We start from the raw sequence: 26,169 nt of genomic DNA, 5'->3' as shown, positions 1-26,169 counted from the left end.
GCAGGAGCCTTTTTTTTTTTTTTCCTTCCATACTCCAGTGGCACCTGGAATGCCAGCAAGATACAACCGTTCACTCCCCTGGAAAAGGTGCTGAAGCCAGGGAGTGAAGTAGTCTGGTTCGGGGGGTCCCATCCCCATAAAGCTGAGCAAGCTAAGATCCACTGGCTTGAAATTCTCACTGCCAGCACAGCAGTCTAAGGTCAACCTGGGACACTCAAGCTTAGTTGGGGGAGGGGCGTCTGCCATTGCTGAGGCTTGAGTAGGCAGTTTTCCCCTCAGAGTATAACCAAAGCTGCCAGGAAGTTTGAACTGGATGGAGCCCACGTTAGCTCAGCAAGGCCACTGTGGCCAGAAGGCCTCTCTAGATTCCTCCTCTCTGGGCAGGGCATCTCTGAAAAAAAAGGTAGCACCAGTCAGGGGCTTATAGATAAAATCCCATCTAACTGGGACAGAGGACCCAGGTGAGGGGCGGCTGTGGGTGCAGCTTCAGCAGACTTAAATGTCCCTGCCTGACAGCTATGAAGAGAGAAGCAGATCACTCAGGACAGCGTTCAAGTTCTGATAAGGAACAGACTGCCTCCTCAAGTGGGTCCCTGACCCCCATGTATCCTGACTGGGAGATACCTCTCAGCAGGGGCCAACAGACACCTCATACAGGAGAGCCCTGGCTGGCATCTGTCAGGTGCCCCTCTGGGACAAAGCTTCGAGAGGAAGGAACACGCAGCGATCTTTGCTGTTCTGTAGCCTCTGCTGGTGATACCTAGGAAAACAGGGTCTGGAGTGAACCTCCAGCAGGCTCCAGCAGACCTGCAGCAGAGGGGCCTGACTGTTAGAAGGAAAACTAACAAACCGAAAGGAATAGTATCAACATCAACAAAAAGGATGTCCACTCAGAGACCCAATCCAAAGGTCATCAACATCAAAGACCAAAGGCAGATAAATCCACGAAGATGGGGAGACTAGTGTAAAAAAGCTAAAAATTCCCAAAACCAGAATGCCTCTTCTCCTCCAAAGGATCACAACTCCTCGCCAGCAAGGGAACAAAATTGGACAGAGAATGAGTTTGACAAATTGACAGAAGTAGGTTTCAGAAGGTGGGTAATAATCTCCTCTGAGCTAAAGGAGCATGTTCTAACCCAATGCAAGGAAGCTAAGAACCTTGAGAAAAGGTTAGATGAATGACTAACTAGAATAAACAGTTTAGAAAAGAACATAAATGACCTGATGGAGATGAAAAACACAGCACAAGAACTTCGTGAAACATACACAAGTACCAATAGCTGAATCGATTAAGTGGAAGAAGGGATATCAGAGATTGAAGACCAACTCAATGAAATAAAGCATGAAGACAAGATTAGAGAAAAAAGAGTGAAAAGAAAAGAACAAAGTCTCCAAGAAATATGGGACTATGTGAAAAGACCAAATCTACATTTGATTGTTGTACCTGAAAGTGACGGGGAGAATGGAACAAAGTTGGAAAACACTCTTCAGGATATTATCCAGGGGAACTTCCACAACCTAGCAAGGCAGGCCAACATTCAAATTTGGGAAATACAGAGAACACAACAAAGATACTCCTTGAGAAGAGCAACCCCAAGACACATAATCGTCAGATTCACCAAGGTTAAAATGAAAGAAAAGATGTTAAGGGCAGCAATAGAGAAAGGTCGGGTCACCCACAAAGGGAAGCCCATCAGACTACAGCAGATTTCTCGGCAGAAACTCTAGAAGCCAGAAGAGAGTGGGGGCCAATATTCAACATTATTAAAGAAAAGAATTTTCAACCCAGAATTTCATATCCAGTCAAACTAAGCTTCATAAGGAAGGGAGAAATAAAATCCTTTACAGACAAGCAAATGCTGAGAGATTTTGTCACCACCAGGCCTGCCTTATAAGGGCTCCTGAAGAAAGCAATAAACATGGAAAGGAATGACCAAAACCAGCCACTGCAAAAACATACCAAATAGTAAAGACCATTGACGCTCTGAAGAAACTGCATCAACTAATGGGAAAAATAACCAGCTACCATCATAATGACAGGATCGAATTCACAGATAACAATATTAACCTTAAAAGTAAACAAGATAAATGACCCAATTAAGACACAGACTGGCAAACTGGATAAAGAGTCGAGTCCCATCTGTGTGCTGTACTCAGGAGCCCTATCTTACCTGCAAAGACATACAGACATACATAGGCTCAAAATAAAGGGATGGAGGAATATTTACCAAGCAAATGGAAAGCAAAAATAAAGCAGGGGTTGCAATCCTAGTCTCTAAGAGACTTTAAACCAACAAAGCTCAAAAGAGAAAACAAGGGCGTAACAGAATGGTAAGGGATCAATGCAACAAGAAGAGCTAACTATTCTAAATATATATGCACCCCATACAGGAGCACCCAGATTCATAAAGCAAGTTCTTAGAGACCTACAAAGAGACTTAGATTCCCACACAATAATATTGGGAGATTTTAACACCCCACTGTCAATATTAGACAGATCAATGAGACAGAAAATTAACAAGAATATCCAGAACTTGAACTCAGCTCTGGACCAAGTGGACCTAATACACACCTACAGAACGCTCCACCCAAAATCGACAGAATAAACATTCTTCTTAGCACCATATCACACTTATTCTAAAATTGACCACTTAATTGAAAGTAAAACATTCCTCAGCAAATGCAAAAGAATGGAAATAATAACAGTTTCCCAATCCATAGTACAATCAAATTAGAACTCAGGATTAAGAAACTCACTCAAAACTGCACAACCATATGGAAACTGAACAACCTGCTCCTGAATGACTACTGGGTAAATAACAAAATTAAGGCAGAAATGAAGATGTTATTTGAAAATAATGAGAACAAAGACACAACGTACCAGAATCTCTGGGACACAATTAAAGCAGTGTGTCGTGGGAAATTTATAGCACTAAATACCCACAAGGGAAAGCAGGAAAGATCTAAAATCAACACCCTAACATCACAATGAAAAGAACTTGAGAAGCAAGTGCAAACAAATTCAAAAGCTAGCAGAAGACAAGAAATAACTAAGATCAGAGCAGAACTGAAGGAGACAGAGACATGAAATACCCTTCAAAAAAATCAATGAATCCAGGAGCTGGGTTTTTGAAAAGATTAACAAAATAGACCACCAGCCAGAATAATAAAGAAGAAAAGAGAGAAGAATCAAATAGCTGCAATATAAAATGTTAAAGGGGATATCACCACCGATTCCATAGAAATACAAACTACCATCAGAGAATATTATAAACACCTCTACGCAAATAAACTAGAAAATCTAGAAGAAATGGATAAATTTCTGGACACATACACCCTCCCAACTCTAAACCAACAAGAAGTCGAATCCCTGAATATACCAAAAACAAGATCTGAAATTGAGGCAGTAATTAATAGCCTACCAAGCAAAAAAGTCCAGGACAAGAGGGATTCACAGCTAAATTCTACCAGAGGTACAAAGAGAAGCTTGTACCATTCCTTCTGAAACTATTCCAAACAATAGAAAAAGAGGGAATCCTCCCTAATTCATTTTGTGAGGCCAGCATCATCCTGATACCAAAACCTGGCAGAGACACAACAGAAAAAGAAACTTTCAGGCCAATATCCCTGATGAACATCAATGCGAAAATCCTCAATAAAATATTGGCAAACCAAATCCATCAAAAAGCTTATCCACCACGATCAAGGAGCTCATCAAAAAGCTTATCCACCACGATCAAGTTGGCTTCATCCCTGGGATGCAAGACTGGTTCAACATACGCAAATCAATAAATGTAACCCATCATATAAACAGAACCAATGACAAAAACCACATGATTATCTCAATAGATGCAGAAAAGGCCTTTGACAAAATTAAACGCCCCTTCATGCTAAAAACTCTCAATAAAGTAGGTATTGATGGAACGCATCTCAAAATAATAATAATAATTCTTTATGACAAACCCACAGCCAATATCATACTGAAAGGGTGAAAACTGAAAGCAAAGTCTCAGGATACAAAATCATTGTGCAAAAATCACAAGCCTTCCTATACACCAATAACAGACAAACAGAAAGCCAAATCATGAGTGAACTCCCATTCACAATTGCTACAAAGACAGTAAAATACCTAGGAATACAACTTAAAAGGGATGTGAGGGATGTCTTCAAGGAGAATTACAAACCACTGCTCAAGGAAATAAGAGAGGACACAAAGAAATGGAAAAACATTCTATGCTCATGGACAGGAAGAAACAGTATCATGAAAATGGCCAAAATGCCCAAGGTAATTTATAGATTCAATGCCATCCCCATCAAGCTACCAATGACTTTCTTCATTGCTTCTTTTTATCAGGTTTGTCAAAGATCAGATGGTTGTAGATGTGTGGTGCTATTTCTGAGGCCTCTGTTCTGTTCTATTGATCTATATATCTGTTTTGGTACCAGTACCATCCTGTTTGGTTACCGTAGCCTTGTAGTATAGTTTGAAGTCAGGTAGCATGATGCCTCCAGCTTTGTTCTTTTTGCTTAGGATTGTCTTGGCTACGAGGGCTCTTTTTTTGGTTCCATATGAAATTTAAAGTAGTTTTTTTCCAATTCTGTGAAGAAAGTCAATGGTATTCCTGAGATTTTGCTGAAGTTGCTTATCACCTTAAGGAGATTTTGGGCTGAGATGATGGGGTTTTCTAAATATACAATCATGACATCAGCAAAGAGACAATTTGACTTCCTCTTTTCCTAATTGAATACCCTTTATTTCTTTCTATTGCCTGATTGTCCTGGCCAGAACTTCCAATACTGTGTTAAACAGGAGTGAAGAGCGAGGGCATCCTTGTGTTGTGCTGGTTTTCAAAGGGAATGCTTTCAGTTTTTCCCAAAAGAAGACGTATATGCAGTCAACAAACATATGAATAAAAGCTCATCACTGGTCATCAGAGAAATGCAAATCAAAACCACAATGAGATACCATCTCATGCCAGTTAGAGTGGCAATGATTAAAAAGGCAGGAAATAAGAGATTCTGGTGAGGATGTGCAGAAATAGGAACACTTTTACACTGTTGGTGGGAGTGTAAATTAATTCAACTATTGTGGAAGACTGTATGGCGATTCCTCAAGGATCTACAACTAGAAATACCACTTGACCCAGTAATCCCATTACTGGGTATATACTGAAAGGATTAGAAATCATTCTACTACAAAGACACTTGCACACGTATGTTTATTGTGGCACTGTTCACAACAGCAAAGACTTGGAACCAACCCAAATGCCCATTAATGATAGATAGACTGGATAAAGAAAATGTGGCACATATACACCATGGAATACTATGCAGCCATAAAAAACGATGAGTTCATGTCCTTTGAAGGCACACAGATGAATTTGTAAACCATCATTCTCAGCAAACTAACACAAGAACAGGAAACCAACCACCACCTGTTCTTATACATAAGTGGGGGTTAAACAATGAGAACACACGGACACAGCATGGGAAACAGAACACACTGGGGCCTGTCGGGGGTTGGGGGGTGGGGGCTAGGGGAGGGATAGCATTAGGAGAAATACCTAATGTAGATGATGGGTTGATGGGTGCAGCAAACCACCATGGCATGTCTATGCGTATGTAACAAACCTGCATGTTCTTCACATGTACCCCAGAACTTAAAGTATAATAAAAAAAAATGTTTACCATCACTGGTCATCAGAGAGATGCAAGTCAAAACCACCATGAGATACCATCTCACACCAGTCGGAATGGCTACTATTAAAAAGTCAAAAAACAACAGATGCTGTTGAGGCTGCAGAGAAAAGGGAACACTTATACACTGTTGGTTGGAATGTAAATTATTAACAGTTCAGCCCCTGTGGAAAGCAGCTTGAAGATGTCTCAAAGAACTTAAAGTGGAGCTACCATTTGACCCAGCAATCACATTCCTGGGTATATACCTAAAAGAATATAGATCATTATACAAAAAAAACAAAAACAAAAACAAAAACAAAACCACATGCACTTGTATGTTAATTGCCACACTATTCACAATACCAAAGACATGGAATCAACCCAGGTGCTCATCACTGGTAGATGAGATCAATTAAATGTGGTATATATACACCGTGGAATACCACACAGCCATAAAAAATTGGCACCATGTCCTTTGCGGCAACATGGATGGAGTTGGAGGCCATAACCTAAGCGAATTAATGCAGAAACAGAAAACCACGTATTCTCACTTGTAAGTTGCCGCTAAACATTGAGTAGACATGAATGTAATCATGAGAATAATATACACTGTGACCTGCTAGAGAGGGGAGAAAATGAGTGGGGCTTGGGTTGAAGAACTACCTATTGAGTATTATGCTCATTACTTTGGTACAATATATCCATATAACAACCCTACACATGTACTCCCTGTATCTAAAATAAAAGCTGAAAATAAAATAAAATAAAATTCAACTGAGAGAAATTGCCTGTGGAGAGGGCGGTTGAGCTGCCATATTTATTTTCTAAAAACTTCATGAAATTCCAAATCCATGTTTTTTTCATTGGTCTGTTTTTTGCTTTTTTTTTTTTTTTTTTGGTCACGGTCTTGCTCTGTCACCCAAGCTGTAGTGCAGTGGCACAATTACAGCTAACGGCAGCCTCCACCTCCTAGGTGCAAACCATCCTCCCACCGCAGCCTCCCAAATAGCTGGGACCACAGGTGATCACCATGTCTGGCTAGTTTTTAAAAATATTTGGTAGAGACGAGGTCTCAATATAGTGCCCAGGCTCCAAATCTTTACTAGTTCTGTGCTGCTACTATTGGCACTTATCAAACATCCATAATCGCATTGCTTTCCTTCAGATTTTGAATTCTCCAGACTTTGGTTATCTAAATGGTAATATAAACATTTCTCCTACCATTTAGATTCCTGCCACAAAAAGATGTGATCTCTCTGGAGAAATACACCACTCCTCAGCTCCGGGTGAGAGAGTGGGATTGGGGAAAGCAAGATGCCATCCCTCCAACCAATGCCCCAAAATATGCAAACCAAAATCATTTTTTATCCATAGAGGCCATAAGGAGAATTTTCCTTTCTCCATGTGGAACTCTGCCTTCTAATCTAGTTTAAGTGCAGCTCTCCTATTCAGTCTACATTCCCCAAGGATCTCCAATTTCAGGAGAGAATCTCTTTCCCTCCAAATACCAGCTGCAACTCTGATTACTAAACATAGGATGCTGTACAAAATATTTTCTGTATAGAGCTATGGGAAAATGTGATTAAAAAGTGGCTCACTTGAAGCCTTAATGAGGTTCCCTAATGGCATTCCTGTCCCCAAGCTCAAATCCAAATGTTAGTGTTCTCTGACCCAGCCACGTAACACATAAATCTGAATTGATGCCAGTCTTCTTAGATACAGAAAGAGAATATTGCTGAAACTGCCTCAAGATAGGCCCTGGCCCTCTTACAGTATCCACCCACAGGAAAAGAGGAGGAATAGGAACGGAAGGACCACGAATGGGTATGAGACCTATTTGCAAATATCGACCCTACCCTTTATTAAATCTGACCTAATCAGTGTCATGCCATCTGACCTATAATATAAATATTTCCCTTTGGGGAGGAAGGAATGAAGTAAGGGCAGAGTAGAAATATAGGAACCTTCCGGATACAGGTAAAGGGCCATTATAAATATAAATTATTCAGGCAAAACGGTTGTGGAAATAACTACTGTTTTGCAGGCAAAGGGAAAAGAATAAGCAAAGATACAGAAGAGCTAAGCAGCTTAATATGGGAGAGCAGAATGTTTGCACAGTTACTCAATTCAAACTAGCTTGAGCAACAAAAGGAATTTAGCACAAGGATAGAGGAGTGTCTTATGGAACCCAAAAACAAGAAGGCAGGTGGGCTTCAAGGAATAAGCTGCAGCTAGGAACTCAACTGCTATCTGGACTCTCTCCCTCTCTCATTGCTGCATCTCTCTATGTTTCTGCTTCATCTTTTATAGCAGACCAGCATTTTCTTTTTCCCCAGACCATATGGTAGAAAAATGGCTGCTGCCAACAGCTATGAAGTTTATACTGCTCAGCGTAAGAAAGCAACCAGACCAGGATGAAATATCTTAATCTAGATTCCAGATTCCCAAGGAAGGACTATAATAGTTCCAGATTGGTTGGTTAACTGTGGCCAATGGGTCACATAACATTAAAAACTTCTACAGTAACATTAGGATGGAAGTGGTGGAAAGAGAAGCTCCAAGAAGGGGGATGCTCAGCAAAGAACTGCAAGGAGTATTAGATTCCTGAGCATGAAGTAGAATGTAGAGAATGGTAGGGGATATGACTGGAAAAGAGACAGATTATGAAAAGTAATATGGAGTTTGAAGTGTAATCAATAAGGAATGGGGAATAGATCTGAAACGTTTTTAAGCAGGGAGAGAATGTGATAAGGTTTGCATTTTTAGATAACTTATTCAAGAAGCAGTGCAGAAGATGGTTTGGAAGAGAGGTAAGAACGAAGGTAAGGAGTCTGATTAGGAAGTTGTTGAAATACTCCTGAAAAAATTAGAAGGAAATAAATAAATTAGGGCAAAATTGGTGATGGTGCAGGTGTAAAGGAATGATGAATGAATATGAGAGCTATTTAGGAGATAGAATCAGCAAGGCTTATTAACTTAATTAGATGTAGGAGGCTAGAAAAGAGACTCTGAGGTGACCTTTATGTTTTTTGTTTAGGAGACAAGGTAAAATACACCTACCCAGAGAGGGACAATAGGACTGTTGGGGGCCTGCCAAACTTGGAAGTGCTTCCACTCTTGGGATTAGATCATACTTTGCTTTGTTTGGTATCAGTGAGACAGAAATTTCAGCATACCAAGAGAGAGCGAGCTCAGGCAAAGGGTTTCACGTGTCCTTTATTCACTATTGAATATAATGCCAAACGAGGTACCAATCAACCTTCTGTTTGAAGTGGGCATCTTCAGTTGCCTGAATTGTCTTGATTCCAGAAGATGACATTCCTTATGCAGGAATTGAAGGCATACTACAAAGGAGATTTTCCTAAAGCAGAGATCTGAGCATCTGGAAGAGCTGAAGAACTACCAAATGGCTATTCCAAGAGGCAGATAAAGTGTTTTTATCCCTCCCTCCCTCCTTTTTCTTTCCTTTCAATAGGCAGAAATCTGGGTGAAGTGCAGTTATAATTTCCTTTTGTCCTATTTCAGACACAAAAAGATATATACCTCCTTAATCTATGTATATACATTGATATCTATCTATATCTGTCTAGCCAGCTATCTAGCTAGCTAGTTAGCTGCTACAATCTAGTGGAATTCCCAAAGGGCCTTTAAGAAGAGGATATAGAAATTCATCCATTCATTTATTCGACAAAGATTTATTGAGAGCCTACTATGTGGCAGGTACTATTCTAAGCATTAGAGATAGAGCAGTGAACAAAGTAGGCAAGAATCCCTGTCTTCATGAAGTTTCAATTCTAGTGATTCAACTTATTCTTCCTTGGTGCACATATGCAGCTTATTTTTCAGGAAAAGGTACAGAAGTCTTGGTTTGACTCACATAAAATGATCATAATCCAGTCATTTCATCTGTTTCTGTGAGAAGGTGAAATCATTATGTGACAATACCAGGGTCTCCCTTTGGGGATTTTTTTTTTTTTTTTTTTTTTGAGACAGAGTGCAGTAGTGCCATTCCGGCTCACTGCAACCTCTGCCTCCTGGGTTCAAGTGATTCTCATGCCTCAGCCTCCCAAATAGCTGGGACCACAGACGTGAGCCACTATGCCTGGTTAATTTTTGTATTTTTAGTAGAGACAGGGTTTCACCATATTGGCCAGGCTGGTCTTGAACTCCTGATCCGCCTGCCTCAGCCTCCCAAAGTGCTGAGATTACAGGCATGAGTCACTGTGCCAGGCCTCTCTTTGGGGAAATTTTTTGGGGAATCTATCCCCAAAAAGACAAATAACCCATTAGCATGGGAAAATATATTCAAGCATGGACAGGTTGAATTTGAACTGCTTGGGTGGCATCCAAGTCAGGATGTTGAGTGGACAGTTGGACCAGTTTATCTAGATCTCAGGACGGTGGTCTGAGCTAGTAATATATATTTTAAAGTCATCCATGTGCAGGTAATAGAGCATGGAGAGTAGAACAAAAGAAATAGGCCAAAAGTGGAACTATGGGAGGGGGAAAACTAACATTTAATGGGTAGGTTGAAGGAGAAGAGTCCAGGAAAGTTACATAAATAAAAAAGATAAAGAGGAAGGAAAAGAACAGAGAATGTATGTCTGGAATCAAGTGGAGTCGAAACTTTCAAGCAGACCCAAATGATAAATACTATCATATGTAGCAGTGAGGTCCAATAACAAACGTACTGAAAAGTGTCCATTGCATAGGGAAATTTGTCAGTAACTGGTGTTCTTAACAAAATAGCTTTTAGTGGAGAGGTAGAGGTTAAATCCCTATTACAGTGGTTGGAAGGTGAATGGGAAGTGAAGAAATAGAGGCAGTGAATGTAAGATAACCCTTCTCTGGGTGAGAAGGAAACATGATAGGGTAACAGGAGACACTTCTAGGAAGCTGAAGGAGGCTCCAGGATCACAGGAGAGTATGTCTTTTAAGAATGGAAGAGTCTTGAGTATGTTTACAGACTGAGGAGAATAATGTAGTTGAGACGGAGAGTTGTAAGGTATGTGAGATAGAAAGAAAAAGTGGGTAAGACCTGTACGGTGCTAGACAAGACAAAGATCAGGAGCTCAAATAGGAGATTTAGTCTATGTGAGACTGGAGGAATAAAGGTATAACATGGGAGCAGATGCAGATTGTAGGTGAGAAAAATTCCTGTTACCTGCAATTTTTTTAAGGAACATAGGTAATAAAGTCACCAGTTGGGTGGCAGATTTGCTGAGTGAAGGATGAGGTCATCTGTCATAGTAGAGAATGGTTAAAGTTTGGAGAAATAGCTGAGGGGAACTGGAGAAGGACTGACCATGAAAAAGGATTGCGAAGTAGTTCGGAGATGAGAAACTAAATCTGTGGTAACATCAATTTGCATTAAAAAGTCATAGTGATTTTCTTCAGAGGAGCTTGAATAGAAACAGTGAACAAAAGATGAAGATCTATAGCATACAGACACAAAGGGTTCAAGGGTCTGAAATTCTGGGAATTACTTCAATTCTGGAGACTCTTTTTTTAAATTTTTTGAGTCAGGGTCTGGCTCTCTTGCCCAGGATGGAGTGCACTGGAGCAACTGCAGTTCACTGCAACCTCTGTCTCCTGGGCTTACGTCGTCCTCCCACCTCAGCCTGCTGAGTAGCTGGGACTACAGTCACATGTCACCACAACCAGCTAATTTTTGTATTTCTTTTTGTAGAGACTGGGTTTCTCTGCGTTGCCCAGGCTGGTCTCAAGCTCAAGCAATCCACCTGCCTTGACCTCCCAAAGTGCTGGGATTACAGGAGTGAGCCACTGTGTCTAGCTGATCTTTTATGTTATATGTCAAGATGAAATCATCCAAGGAGCTTTCTCAGAAACTTCACTCAAAGTCTATTTCCAATCTCATACCCTCCCCCACAAATACATCTGTCAATTTGATTTCATTTATGTAAATTATTTATTAACTTGTCTTCCTGCATCATTAGATTATAAGCTCTTTGGGGCTGAAGCACTGTTTAATATTTCGGCTAGACTCCTAAACAAGTAATAGTACCTTGCCTCTGACAAAGACTCTCTCCTCGACCAAATTTGAGTTAGGCTCTTGTGAGCCATCTTCTCAACTAAACTCTGACCTTGGGCTCTGTCCTTGGCTTGCTTAGCTCAGTTTTAGCAAGAATCCTGCTGAGTCAGTTTAGTGGAAATTCCCTACCCTTGGTATCTGATCATTCTGGATATCTGATTAGATATCTCATCTCCCACCCCTGATATCTTATTACCCTGGTCTGCCTTTAGCAAGATTTCCATCAAGTTGGTTTAGCAAGAATACCCCTAGAAGTAATGTTTCCTCTTAGTAATTTTCCATTAACTGATGCCTCCACTCTGCTCCTTGTTTATAAATTCCCACTTATAAATGTTACTCCCCCCTTGTTGGACTCAGAGTTAAGCCTCATCTCTCTCCTCTACTGTAAAACTCCATAACAATAATCCCCCTTGAATTAAGTCTTTCTTACCATCTTTAACAAGTATCATGAAAAAATTTTCTTTAACACCATATTTAGCCATCAGATATAGACCTTTTCCAAACTTTGGCGTGGCATACAAGGCATTTCACAACCTTTGCTCAGTCTACTTCTCTATATTCAACTCCATTACAACTTTACACTTCCCAGCCCATAAACACAGATAAAATAAGCATAAGTCACACTTTTCTACTTTGGCTGAATACGTCATGCACTTTCACATTTTCTGGGCTTTTGAATATACTTTTTACTTTGCATGGGATATTTTTAACCCCTTTTGGCAAATTCCCACTCATCTATTGACATCTTCTTCTATGACTTTATTTATTCAAGGAAGATCTACTCTTGATTTACTAAGTGCATTTACTGTGCCAGCACAGAGTTCTGTTTTTGAAGAACTCACTGATTTGTAATTGTAAAGGTAAATGAAGGTGAATAAGGAAAAAAAAAAAAAAAAAAAAAAAAAAAAAAAAAAAAAAAAAAAAAAGAAATGAAAAGAAGGTGAATAAGGAGAAAGAGATTATTTTCTCCCCCTTAGCTCTTAATGTATCACCTTGGGAGGCAGAGTGAACCTTTATGCTTTCTCTAACTTTTGGAATGTAGATAAATCTCTCCAGAGACCACAGAGAGACTACGCACACATATGTCCAAGGTCAAGGTCACATTTCTCTTTGAAATGTAAAGACATGTCTTCAAAGTTAATGTAGGAGCCCATCTCAAGGTGTAACCATTTGTCTTTCAGGAAGATGAGAGGTATCTTTGGGGAGGTAAGAAAAGTTTTATTACTCTGTTGGAAGAATTCAATTAACTAAACAAATAGCTGCCTCAATTCTCAAGTGGACTTGGTATCTGTTGTAATATATAAGTTGTGTAGAATTTCATTTTGAATTTGCAGTCTCTTGAAGGCTACTTATATGCGTGTACTCTGTTGTGCTTACTCAATAATAAATCAGCTTTCTTTTTTTTTTCCATGTTGACATAGAGAGTTCTGTTTGTTGTAGGAGTTTTTACCTTTCTATCGTAGTAAGGCAGATGCACTGATGTGGGCAAAGGAGATGAGATTTTATCTTGAAACCCCAGGAAAGATACTGAAGGAGTTTAAGTACAGCAGTGACACAGTTCTCTATCTAGAAAGGAACACAGAAGAATTAAAGATGATCAGCAGGATTTTATATATGTATTCCTCTATTCACTGTTAAAAAATGTGTGACAGAATGTAATTAGTTCAATAAGTGAACAGAGAATGTAGGTTTTATGTGGCAAAATACAGGCTTTAGAAGATATAAGCAAATTTTGTAAAAAGTCTTTCCCTGTGAGTTACTGATGGTCATTAGAAAAGGCTGAACACTACGGAATTGTTTTCCTTTGAACCTGAAAGGCATGTCTGTTCCATATGGAAGGAAAGGTATGAGCTGTGTGAGAACTCTATCCAAGCTCATTGCTACATTTATACTTGTAATATATATTCCCTATGTTATGGTCCTCCACATTGGTTACAGCTTGTTGATGATCTCCAATCTGATACTTCTATTTAATTAGGTCTAGAGTGATTCACTCTTTTCCCCTTTCCAATTGTTCTTCTCTTTCTTCAGTACTTTTTGGCTGATCTGTACAAAGTTTCATTTTAGTGTGACAGTCCATTTGAGCTCTCCTCTAATGTTTCTTTTTTTTCTCTCTCTCTCTCTCTCTCTCTTTCTTTTTGGGAAGGAGTCTCATTGTGTCACCCAGGATGGAGTGCAATGGTGCCATCTTGGCTTACTGCAACCTCCACCTCCCAGGTTCAAGTGATTCTACTGTCTCCGCTTCCCAAGTAGCTGGGATTACAGGCAAGTGCCACCATGCCTGGCTAATTTTTTTATTTTTAGTAGAGGAAGGGTTTCGCCATGTTGGCCACGCTAGTCTTGAACTCCTGACCTCAGGTGATGTGCCCACCTCGGCCTCCCAAAGTGTTGGGATTACAGGCGTGAGCCACCGCGCCCAGCCTGAGCTGAGATTCTTAACCTGTCTGAATCTGTTTCCTTATCAGTAAAATGGGGATAATTATAATACCTATAGAGTAGTTATGAGGATTAAATGGAAAAGTGCATGTAAAGCCCTTAACATACATAACTTACTGTGGCTCAGAGTAAGCACTTAGTAAAAATTGGAGTTATTTTTCAATAGAAAAATTTATTATCTATAATAAAGGAGAAAGTACAGATTCCCTAGCTTAACATTCAAAGTCCTCTAAGATCTTGCCTCTATTTTTCTAGCCCTAGCTCCTTCCACGCCTCCTTAGGCACCCAGCTACAGATCAGTTTTTACCTTTTCCGAGACACATCTAGATCTATAAAGTGATTAGACATCTTTCCCAAAGGTTCACCTGGGTAAGAAATCTGCATAAACCCTCCAGTTAACGAACATGTAAATATCCAGTGACTCTTCCAAAACTACACTTTTTAATTTTAAAATATTGACACTGAGAATTGACATGTAGGCAATGGCTATGTACAAACTTGTGTGATATTCTAGGGACTTATTTACTTGATGTTTTTGAGATTAGGTTTAGAGTTTCTGTATTAAACTTAATACAATGTGTAAACATATTTATAAAATGTGCCCTGCTGGATGTTTATTTGGTAAAATATTTAAACATTTTAGAAAGTGTAAAAATAGCTACGCCATGTGTAAAAACTCTAAGAAGTCCTACGATAAGTGCCAGTGAAACATTAGTGGAGGGCCTGTAATCCCAGCTCTTTGGGAGGTGGAGGCGGGCGGATCACTTGAGGTCAGGAGTTTGAGACCAGCCTGGCCAACATGGTGAAACCCTGTCTCTACTAAAAATACAAAAATTAGCCAGGCGTGGTGGCTTGCACCCGTAGTCCCAGCTACTCGGGAGGCTGAGGCAGGAGAATCACTTGAACCCGGGAGGAGGAGGTTGCAGTTAGCCGAGATGGCGCCACTGCATGCCAGCCTGGGCGACAGGGTGAGACTCTGTCTCAAAAAAAAAATAAATAAATAAATAAATTAATAAATAAAATCCTAGCTCAAGGAAACAGAGCTACTTGGTGGTGGAGCAGAAATTCAAATTTGGCTGTAATTTCAAAGCCCATTCTCTAAGCCAGAAGGAAGTGAGATTAGCTTTTCATTTGATCACTGGTACAAGTATGAGAACAAATTGCAGAAAGACAAATCTAAAGGCAAAGAAACCAGAGTATGCTGTTGCAGTAGTAAATAACTGTTAGGCCCTATTAAGGGAGGTGACCCTTAACCACCTGAGTTTTGCAGACCAGTGACACATATCAGAGAAGTTATTTAGAAAATTACCCTGGCAGCCCTTGTGAAGGATGAATTGGAGGAGCCAAGACAAATAAGTAGGCAAATAAAATAAAAGGCAAATAAAATAAAAGGCAAATAAAAGACAAATAAAAGGCAGCGAGACAAGTAGTGAGGTTGTTGGTACTGTCACTCTTAATTAACCGCAGAGGTGCCTGTCGAGGGGCTGACTGTCGTATCCCAAGTCCTCAGGCCTCTCGAATTGCAGAGCATCCTGGACCTCTCCTCACCCACCCTTACCTTCACGTCGCTCCTTCTAGGCCTTAGGAAGTGGGGTTTTGAGCACTTTCTAGGTCGCAGGCCTGCTGGTTTGAGCTCCGACAGCGGCGCCAGCGGTGGCAGCAGTCGCCGACAGGGGTGGGGCGCATGCGCACAGTTGCTAGGCAACGGCGGTCGGGCGCCGCGGCGGTAACCGCGCCGGGGCTGTGTGTGTAGGCAGCGGCGCCAGAGGAGGAGGAGCAGGAGGATGCAGATGCGACCGCGGCCCCAAGAGGGAGCCGCCGCTGCTCTGTGGCCAGGGGGGCCCAGGGACGGGAATCAGGCCTGGGGGTCGCGTTGCTGAGGGGACTGGGAACGGCTGTCACTCCAGAGGCTCAGGCCTAGTACCCCAGGAGGGTCCGGGCCGCTGGGCGAGCGCCTGCCCCCCATCGCCTCCCTTTGTCCCTCCACGTCGATGGTGGTGAAGTTGGCGGCGCCACGGAGCGCAAGGCACCAAGCTGTCTCCCTTGCACCCAGCTTCTCTCTGGCCCCGGCTCTTGGACACCTGCGCCGCCGCCTTCTCTCGCCCGCCGAGCCCACCCCCGGCGGCGGGCGGGGGAGGGGCTCCCCCCTGCAGGGGCTGCGTCGAGCAGGGCGACGACCGGGACCATAGGAGAGTAGGGGTGAGTAGTGGCACCGCACTCGCTCGGTTCTAGGGCGCCTTTCCGGCCTCCGGGGCCCCGGGAGGCGAGCGAATCGCTGCTTTTGCCTGCAGAAGCTTCTGACGCCTCTCCCACATCTGCTCGCGGCTCTCTATTCCCTTCGAGGTAGTTTTCCTTCTCATAGCCACCACTTTTTGGTCTCAACCCTGGCGTCCAGGAATGCGGGGTGGGTGCTTAAGGCCTGGCTTTGCTTCTTAGATGCCATAGATGCTGATAATTCTACGTACAGTCACGCAGCCTGGTTCCTGATTCGTGGACAGACTCTCCCAGTGCTGTGCTCGCCCCTTTCCCCTCGCTTTGGCTCTCGCTCTCAGGAGGCTCAGCCTGACCGCGGGCTTCTCAGGAGCCCATTCCCCGGGCTGCTGCCACTCCATGCCTCAAGGCTTGAACAGATAGCTGGAGTGGCCCCTTACTTTTCAGTGTTGTTGCTACTCGTGTGCTGAGAGCTCCCGAAAGCCTTGTGCCTGGCTTCTGACTCCTGACATGTACGTTAGGAAGATAATACTTATATTAAATAATAAAAACAATAAAACAAACACACACTCCACTAGACTTCTAAAATGCCATCAAACTTGAGAAGTAGGCAGAATGGCTGATTGATAATAAGGGAAACTGGTTTTACAAACTACTTTTCATCGAGAATGGCATACTTCTTTTTTATTATAAATATGATGATGAAACCTAAAATATCCCAAATAAAAGCGAGGATAGGTTGTGATATATCTATTCTTCCTGAGGTAGCCTGCAGTTGAAGATAATTCTGTGAGCAGACAATAAAAGATGGGTTATTTTCCCTCCCTGTTGGTTTTTAAGCCATTTCAGGTTTCTTTTATCTGATAAGACGTGGCGAGAAAGAAGTGTAATAATGGAAAAGCTGAATTTTCCTTTTTTTGTAAACGCTTTTGAGCTAAAGATTTTTTAAAAGGATATATAGATGCCATTTATGATTAAATGTATTGGATGAATCTGTCAAGACTGCAAACTTTGTTAGTTTGGGGTAAAATGCTTTGCTTTGGGAGCTTTCATGTTGTTTGAGGTTCTTTGGGGGTATAGTTTGAATTAAAGCACAATATAATTCTAGTACCACTGCAAAATAATCTTGGACCTCCGAGAGTATTGTTTGTTTTGTGCGTTAGCAAGCTGACATGCTTCTAGTTGCTAGAGTCCAAAGGCAATATTTTTTGTTTTGTTTTGGAAAAGCTTTTGATGAATTTAAGTCTGAATTATTTGGAATAATAGTATATCATATGAATACTTGCTCTTCACCTTCACATACTTAGAGAACCTGGCAGTAATTTGAATCCAATCTAGTATTCCATTGAAATGAGTATGGCTATGAAGGTGCCACATACTCTAAGAGCATTTACCTAGGGTGTCATAAACACATTATAAAATAAAATTGATGGCTTATTTTGCAAATGCTATCAAAGCACTTGATCAGTGAACTCTGGAATGAAGTTTTTCTTTTTTTAAAGTGACTTTCAACGAGTTTTTATTTTCTAGCTTCTAATGAATGCCTACTACTATACCAGGTATTGTGGAGAATAGAAGAGAAACAGCAGTTTACCAGTTGGGTAAATTGCTTACCCATTAGAAAAAGGAAAATACATATATGAGACATCATGGTCAACAATTGGAACATAGAGTCATGTTGAATAAGGACTAAAAGAGTTACGAGTAAAGGGAGATTGCTGTAGGCTGGATTTGTCTGAGAAAGCTTTGTAGAGAAAGTCATACTTGATTTGGCTCTTAATAGAAGTATACGCTTTCTTAGAAGGGGGAAGAGTTCAGCATAGCATGAGCTAAGGCACTTGATTTTCTAATCCTTGTGCATATTTTCTCCTAGATAAACCTGAAGGAGAAGAGGACTGTCAGTGGCAATTAACTTCTTTGTAGTGGGCATAATTTTCTATGATAAACTATATACTAAATTAACAAATTAAATATAATTTCACAGATATACATGCTATAGAAATCAGGCTTTAAAATAATCATCCTATTACCTGAGGCAATTGAGAATGTCTTCTAAGCAGATGTAGCAAATAATCATCCTATTACCTGAGGCAATTGAGAATGTCTTCACATGTTTTTGTAACCTGTATATTTTTTTACTGTCCACTAAGAGACAGTTATATTCTGAGTGTTTCATAAAACACTGGTCTGATTAGTACAGCCTTAAATTATTAATATGCTCCAAAGACTATTTCTTGATAAATTAAATAAGGGAAATTTTATATGCAACATTCATTTTGATCCATTAGTATATGATAACTTAGTTTTTAGTACTACATTTAGTACTGCTATTGCTTTCATTTTCTGAAAACAAAGGGAAGGGTACATCAGAATCCCACAAATTGATGTCTGTCAAAGTTCTAATATCATGTTATTAATAATGTATGTATTAATAATTGACAACTAACATCAATGTTTAAACTGCAATTACAAACCTCTGCAAAGCTTATTTTGGTATATTTCTAATATCCTTCTGCTATATTGAAAATTAGTCAGATGACTAATTGTCTCCTAGGTTTTAGTCAGCCATTGTAAGTTGGCATTTACACATAGAAAAATAACAAGATATGGAGTTATTCCATCCATAGAGAGGTATGTCTCCTAACATAAATTCACATATTAGAATTCCAAATATAAAGAATTCACAGATTTACTCTCAGGAGCAATATACTCAAACTTGAAATTTTTGAGGATTTATACACCTTCTGTACCTTTTATTTGGTATCTTTTGCTGCCAGCAATAGTCTTCTCTAATTAAAGTTAACTTTAATTCACAGTAGCAAATAGTTTCTAGGCTCAACAAATATAATTGTTATTTTGAATATCCTCTAAGAATATCAGCTATTAAATAAACAAGTTATTAGAGAATAGAATGGCCTATCTGGACACAGTCAGCAAACAGCTATGATTATTGTTGGAAATTAACCAGTTAACAGATAACAAAATGTATTCAGAAGGCATTGGAGTAAATCATTTTTGCTAAGTTAGTATTGTACATTTCTGGTCTTATGACAGTATCAAAGGGATGATCTTTGGAAAGAGGAGGGAAACTGCCAAGAAATTAAAATTACCTTGTATGTCAAATTGTAAGTACTGTGGTGATTTAAGGCAGGTACATACTTTAGTTAAATTGCTAGGGCTCAGTGGTGGCAGCATGTAAAATAGGGTAAAGAACTGTCAGTTTCTGTTAAGTAAAATAGGCTCATTCTCAATATTTTTACCTAATGACTGAGTCTGGAGGTAGGACAGTATTACATTAAGTACCACTGATTCATCTGTAAGTTATAATTTTCCTTAAGTATGTGGTTTTAAAAGGATTATATTCTAAAGTATGATCTTTATATCATTGGACTAAAAATTTTCCCAGCTGAGCACACATCTCTCAATTGTATGATGGAAGTTTGTGAGATAAATGACTTTTTCCCAGCGATTCTTTTTAAGAGCAAGTTTTCCTGGAACATAACATTTTTTACTAAGTGAAAGATACCTATAGCCACTTCAATGTAGGAAAAAAAAAGTGGAGACTAGAATTCCTTCTTAAAGTGTGCTATCCACAAAGAAAATACAACAAAAACCTTCATATATAAGTTGTAAACTAATATCCACAGGAACTGTCTCATACACAGTTATCATTCTCTCAATATCATATCTTATGAATTGTTAATCCCCTTTAGACTCTTGGTATCTAAAAGTTCCCCTGTAGTCTGACTCATTCTTATTTTCCTATTGACAAGTGCACCACTGGGATTTGACAGAAAGATTAACTCTGTTACTGATAGTATTCTACTGTAATAAGTTTTTTGTAACAATTTTTAAAATGCAATAAATATTAACTGAAACCTGAAATTGAATTTTGACACGATTAATAATGTGAAAATGGATATATTTCTAAAATAATATTCACTTAAAGCCATTGTACAGTAAGTTTTAATATCACTATAAACTTTCACTGCCTCAAATTACATAACTCCTCATTATGCTCACTTTTCTGTACCTCACTTCTACTTTTCCTAACTACTGTGGATATTGGTTTGTTCTCACTGTCACTCTTCACCTGCTTCTTTGGCCCTTAAATTAGTTTCACAAAAGATATCTATCTTTTTATAAAGTTATTTAGGAAAGATTTTCTGTGATTTGTCTAAAAAGCCAAACCCAGACTGGATAAACTGCATTTAAAACTGGGTGATTTGACTGGAAGTGGTATTGAGAGGAAGAATTGCCCAGGTTCTTTTAAAATACTGTGACTAAATCAGGCAATTTTTGAATCACTAGGTTTTTATTTCAAAAATAATTTATTTTCTTTACCCTAGGAAGTAAAAAGTCAGAAGAGATTGGGTCCTTCTGGAATAAAAGTAGGGATCCTTTCATTGGGTTGTTTCAGATTTCCTCATTGCGTTTTTACCATCTAAACTTTATGTAGTTATACTTAGGAACTTTTTCATTTTAGAATAAAGAGGAATATCTTCTCTATTCTTCAAGGCTGTCTTATTACTACTGCTTTGTATTTATGTAGCATCTTTTATCAGATGAATTCAAATAGTTATTTTTTATTATGTGACATTTCTTACCATCTTTTTGGGATTAATTTTATTTTTCTTTCAAATTGAATACTAGTTGACATATTGGGGTGTAACCTAAGTAATAAGTTTGATTCCACAGGTTGTATATAAGCCAGTCTCATTACTTTTAAGTTGCTCCTTGTCCTTTTCAGGGCTGGGTATATATTATATACTAATATATGTAATGGTTCTTGCTGAGTTTAATCTTTAAACGTGCACATAGATCCTTATATTCTATTTCTCTTTCTGCATACTTTTAGGACTATCATTATTAACTTTTTTTTTTTTTTTGCTTATTATCAATAGATTTAATCTTGGATTATGTAGTTGTTGCTGCCAAATTGGTTCAGATACCTGTGAGTCTGTAGAAACAAGGAAAAAAGATAGGGGTATGAGAAAAATGAGTCTTAGATTTTATATGTTTCAAATTTTTCTTAATTTGCAATAATTTAGGGAGAACAAGTCTAAAATGGGTGAAGTTTTGAATTTTAGAATTTTTTTATGAACTGTAGTTTTTATGGTTTTCTTGTACATATATTAACCAGGATTAGATCAAGATCCCTTAGGGATCTTGATTTAATAAATATATGAGAGTGATTTATAGTTAGTGTATCATTAGTGTATCAATGGATTATATGTAAAGAGATATTTCTAAAGTACTTAAAGGTGCTTGGAAGCATTATTTAGTTTTTTTGTTTTGTTTTGGGAGGGGGAAGTTGAGACAGGGTGTCACTCTGTTCCCCAGGCTGGAGTGCAGTGCCATGATCTCGGCTCATGGCAACTTCCGCCTCCCTGGCTCAAGAGATCCTCCCACCTCAGCCTCCTGAGCAGCTGGAATTACAGGTGTGCGCCACCACGCCCGGCTAGTTTTTCTATTTTCAGTAGAGACCGGGTTTCACTATGTTGCCTAGACCGATTTTGAACTCCTGAGCTCCAGTGATCCATCCACCTCGGCCTCCAAAAGTGCTGGGATTACAGACGTGAGCCATCGTGCCTGGCCACATTTGTTCTTTTAAGTAGTTTTAATATCCTTTCTACTATCTTGTTTTTAAATTTGTTTAGTAAATTCTTTACGCAAAAGTAACCCTAAAGTCACTTTAATTTCAGCTCCTTTCTGAATTATTACAAATTCTGAATCAGTGGGGTCCAGATTACAGTACAACAAAATTTCATTATTTCAGGCCCCACTAACCAAGAACTTGTTAGAGGCTAGATATATATATAGTAGTCATGCCAAAAATGAATTACACTCTACAGGAGAAGCAGCCAGAGTCCTACAAGAGGTTAGGCAGTATTGGAGCTTCTTTACTGGGTATCTGCATATGATACTGAATTAAAATAAGTTACAAGAATGGAGGAACATCTAAGTTTTGTGTATTTAAGAAATCTTCTAAGTGCTGTATTACTAATCAGAGCCATTAATTGTATTGGGCTGTTTACAAGAAAAGGGATTTGAACATCACTTAGTGTAAGCAAAATTGAGGCAGGCTGTGGTAAACTGCTTTCAGATGTTTTAAAAACTGTAGTACCAATATTATCTGCATGTAAATTCTGTGCACTTACAAACTCTTCCTATCAATTCATCAGAGTAAGAAAGTAAAGTGTGCATTAAAAGTTACACTTAGTAGTCTCTGTTGATGGTGTTGCTGCAGCTCTTAAAGTAGAAAAACTTCAGGATCTTCTTCTTCCCCATTTCTGAAATAATAATCATATAATGAGTGCATGCATATTGGTACTGGTTTGTTGTATTTATGTTATGATGCAAGAAGCACTAAAATCCAGCATTTCTGATGTTCTGAGATGAAATTCTTCTGACAATAAACTGGAACTTCTGGTCTGGCTAACTTGTTAAAGTTACAAGGTTAACTTGTTAAAGACTTGAACTAGGGTGAAGCAGTCCATAGAGCACAACTACACCTAATACTAGAGTTGCTAGAGGCATGTTATTTACTACTTATGCTCTTTGTTTTTTTCATCGATAAACCATTTTTTTTTTATTATTATACTTTAAGTTCTAGGGTACATGTGCACAATGTGCAGGTTTGTTACATATGTATACTTGTGCCATGTTGGTGTGCTACACCCATCAACTCGTCAGCAACCATCAACTCGTCATTTACATCAGGTATGACTCCCAGTGCCATCCCTCCCCCCTCCTACTTCCCCATAATAGGCCCCGGTGTGTGATGTTCCCCTTCCCAAGTCCAAGTAACCTCATTGTTCAATTCCCACCTATGAGTGAGAACATGCGGTGTTTGGTTTTCTGTTCTTGCGATAGTTTGCTGAGAATGATGGTTTCCAGCTGCATCCATGTCCCTACAAACGACACAAACTCATCCTTTTATGTCTACATAGTATTCCATGGTGTATATGTGCCACATTTTCTTAATCCAGTCTGTCACTGATGGACATTTGGGTTGATTCCAAGTCTTTGTTATTGTGAATAGTGCCGCAATAAACATACCTGTGCATGTGTCTTTATAGCAGCATGATTTATAATCCTTTGGGTATATACCCAGTAATGGGATGGCTGGGTCATATGGTATTTCTAGTTCTAGATCCTTGAGGAATTGCCATACTGTTTTCCACAATGGTTGAACCAGTTTACAGTCCCACCAGCAGTGTAAAAGTGTTCCTATTTCTCCACATCCTCTCCAGCACCTGTTGTTTCCTGACTTTTTAATGATTGCCATTCTAACTGGTGTGAGATGGTATCTCATTGTGGTTTTGATTTGCATTTCTCTGATGGCCAGTGATGATGAGCATTTTTTCATGTGCCTGTTGGCTGTATGAATGTCTTCTTTTGAGAAATGTCTGTTCATATCCTTTGCCCACTTTTTGATGGGGTTGTTTGTTTTTTTCTCATAAATTTGTTTGAGTTCTTTGTAGGTTCTGGATATTAGCCCTTTGTCAGATGAGTTGATTGCAAAAATTTTCTCCCATTCTGTAGGTTGCCTGTTCACTCTGATGGTAGTTTCTTTTGCTGTGCAGAAGCTCTTTAGTTTAATTAGATCTCATTTGTCAATTTTGGCTTTTGTTGCCGTTGCTTTTGGTGTTTTAGACATGAAGTCCTTGCCCATGCCTATGTCCTGAATGGTATTACCTAGGTTTTCTTCTAGGGTTTTTATGGTTTTAGGTCTAACATTTAAGTCTTTAATCCATCTTGAATTAATTTTCATATAAGGAGTAAGGAAAGGACCCAGTTTCAGCTTTCTCCTTATGGCTAGCCAATTTTCCCAGCACCATTTATTAAATGGGGAATCCTTTCCCCACTTCTTGTTTTTCTCAGGTTTGTCAAAGATCAGATGACTGTAGATGTGTGGTATTATTTCTGAGGGCTCTGTTCTGTTCCATTGGTCTATATCTCTGTTTTGGTACCAGTACCATGCTGTTTTGGTTACTGTAGCCTTATAGTATAGTTTGAAGTCAGGTAGCGTGATGCCTTCAGCTTTATTCTTTTGTCTTAGGATTTTCTTGGCAATGCGTGCTCTTTTTTGGTTCCATATGAACTTTAAAGCAGTTTTTTCCAATTCTGTGAAGAAAGTCATTGGTAGCTTGATGGAAATGGCATTGAATCTATAAATGACCTTGGGCAGTATGGCCATTTTCACGATATTGATTCTTCCTATCCATGAGCATAGAATGTTCTTCCATTTGTTTGTGTCCTCTTTTATTCCGTTGAGCAGTGGTTTGTAGTTCTCCTTGAAGAGGTCCTTTAGATCCCTTGTAAGTTGGATTCCTAGATATTTTATTCTCTTTGAAGCAATTGTGAATGGAAGTTCATTCATGATTTGGTTCTCTGTTTGTCTGTTACCGGTGTATAAGAATGCTTGTGATGTTTGCACATCCATTTTCTATCCTGAGACTTCGCTGAAGTTGCTTATCAGCATCAGGAGATTTGGGGCTGAGACGATGGGGTTTTCTAAATTATACAATCATGTCATCTGCAAACAGAGACAATTTGACTTCTTCTTTTCCTAAATGACTTCTTCTTTTCCTTTGACTTCTTCTTTTCCTTTGACTTCTTCTTTTCCTTCTTTTCCTAAATAAACACTTTATTTCTTTCTCTTGTCTGTTTGACCTGGCCAGTGCTTCCGACACTATGTTGAATAGGAGTGGTGAGAGTTTTTAGCATGAAGGGCTGTTGAATTTGTCAAAGGCATTTTCTGCATCTCTTGAGATAATCATGTGGTTTTTGTCTTTGGTTCTGTTTATATGCTGGATTATGTTTATTGATTTGTGTATGTTGAACCAGCCTTGTATCCCAGGGATGAAGCCCACTTGATCATGGTGGATAAGCTTTTTGATGTGCTGCTGGATTCAGTTTGCCAGTATTTTATTGAGGATTTTTACATGGATGTTCATCAGGGATATTGATCTAAAATTCTCTTTTCTTGTTGCGTCTCTGCCAGGCTTTGGTATCAGGATGATGTTGGCCTCATAAAATGAGTTAGGGAGGATTCCCTCTTTTTCTGTTGATTGGAATAGTTTCAGAAGGAATGGTACCAGCTCCTCCTTGTACCTCCAGTAGAATTTGGCTGTGAGTCCGTCTGGTCCTGGACTTTTTTTGGTTGGTAGGCTATTAATTATTGCCTCAATTTCAGAGCCTGCTATTGGTCTATTCAGGGATTCAACTTCTTCCTGGTTTAGTCTTGGGAGAGTGTAAGTGTCCAGGAAATTACCCGTTTCTTCTAGGTTTTCTAGTTTTTTTTTTGCGTAGAGGTGTTTATAGTATTCTCTGATGGTAGTTTGTATTTCTGTGGGGTCGGTGGTGATATCCCCTTTAGCATTTTTTATTGCGTCTATTTGATTCTTCTCTCTTTTCTTCTTTATTGGTTTTGCTGGTGGTCTATCAATTTTGTTGATCATTTCAAAAAACCAGCTCCTGGATTCATTGATATTTTGGAGGGTTTTTGTGTCTCTATCTCCTTCAGTTCTGCTCTGATCTTAGTTATTTCTTGCCTTCTGCTAGCTTTTGAATGTGTTTGTTCTTGCTTCTCTAGTTCTTTTAATTGTGATGTTAGAGTGTCAATTTTAGATCTTTCCTGCTTTCTTTTGTGGGCATTTAGTGCTATAAATTTCCCTCTACACACTGCTTTAAATGTGTCTCAGAGATTCTGGTATGTTGTATCTTTATTCTCATTGGTTTCAAAGAGCATCTTTATTTCTGCCTTCATTTCGTTATGTACCCAG

At 39.4% G+C, this 26,169-nt stretch overlaps 2 protein-coding genes across 14 annotated transcripts in view; one reads left to right on the top strand and one right to left on the bottom strand.

Moving 5' to 3' along the window:
• The window catches only part of ZC4H2 (zinc finger C4H2-type containing), a 107,341-nt gene extending 91,348 nt beyond the window's left edge, over positions 1-15,993 (bottom strand). Inside the window, exons 1-2 of one of the 2 annotated variants that reach the window (XM_007991911.3) lie at positions 15,726-15,993; positions 13,182-13,297 (exon numbers count right to left, since the gene is read on the bottom strand). The gene's annotated coding sequence lies outside the window, so the exon portion shown is untranslated. The remainder of the gene's footprint in view (positions 1-13,181; positions 13,298-15,725) is intronic. The other variant, XM_007991909.3, reaches the window with a different exon arrangement.
• Positions 15,923-26,169, top strand: part of ZC3H12B (zinc finger CCCH-type containing 12B) — a 423,636-nt gene continuing 413,389 nt past the window's right edge. For 10 of the 12 annotated variants that reach the window (XM_073013621.1, XM_073013617.1, XM_073013610.1 and 7 more), the window contains exon 1: positions 15,926-16,366. The gene's annotated coding sequence lies outside the window, so the exon portion shown is untranslated. The other 2 variants (XM_037994695.2, XM_073013620.1) reach the window with 2 other exon arrangements.

This window comes from Chlorocebus sabaeus, chromosome X (assembly GCF_047675955.1).
Source record: "Chlorocebus sabaeus isolate Y175 chromosome X, mChlSab1.0.hap1, whole genome shotgun sequence".
NCBI classification, from domain to species: domain Eukaryota; kingdom Metazoa; phylum Chordata; class Mammalia; order Primates; family Cercopithecidae; genus Chlorocebus; species Chlorocebus sabaeus.
Note: the sequence above shows the minus strand (reverse complement) of the source record. Positions and strands in the feature narration are given on the sequence as shown.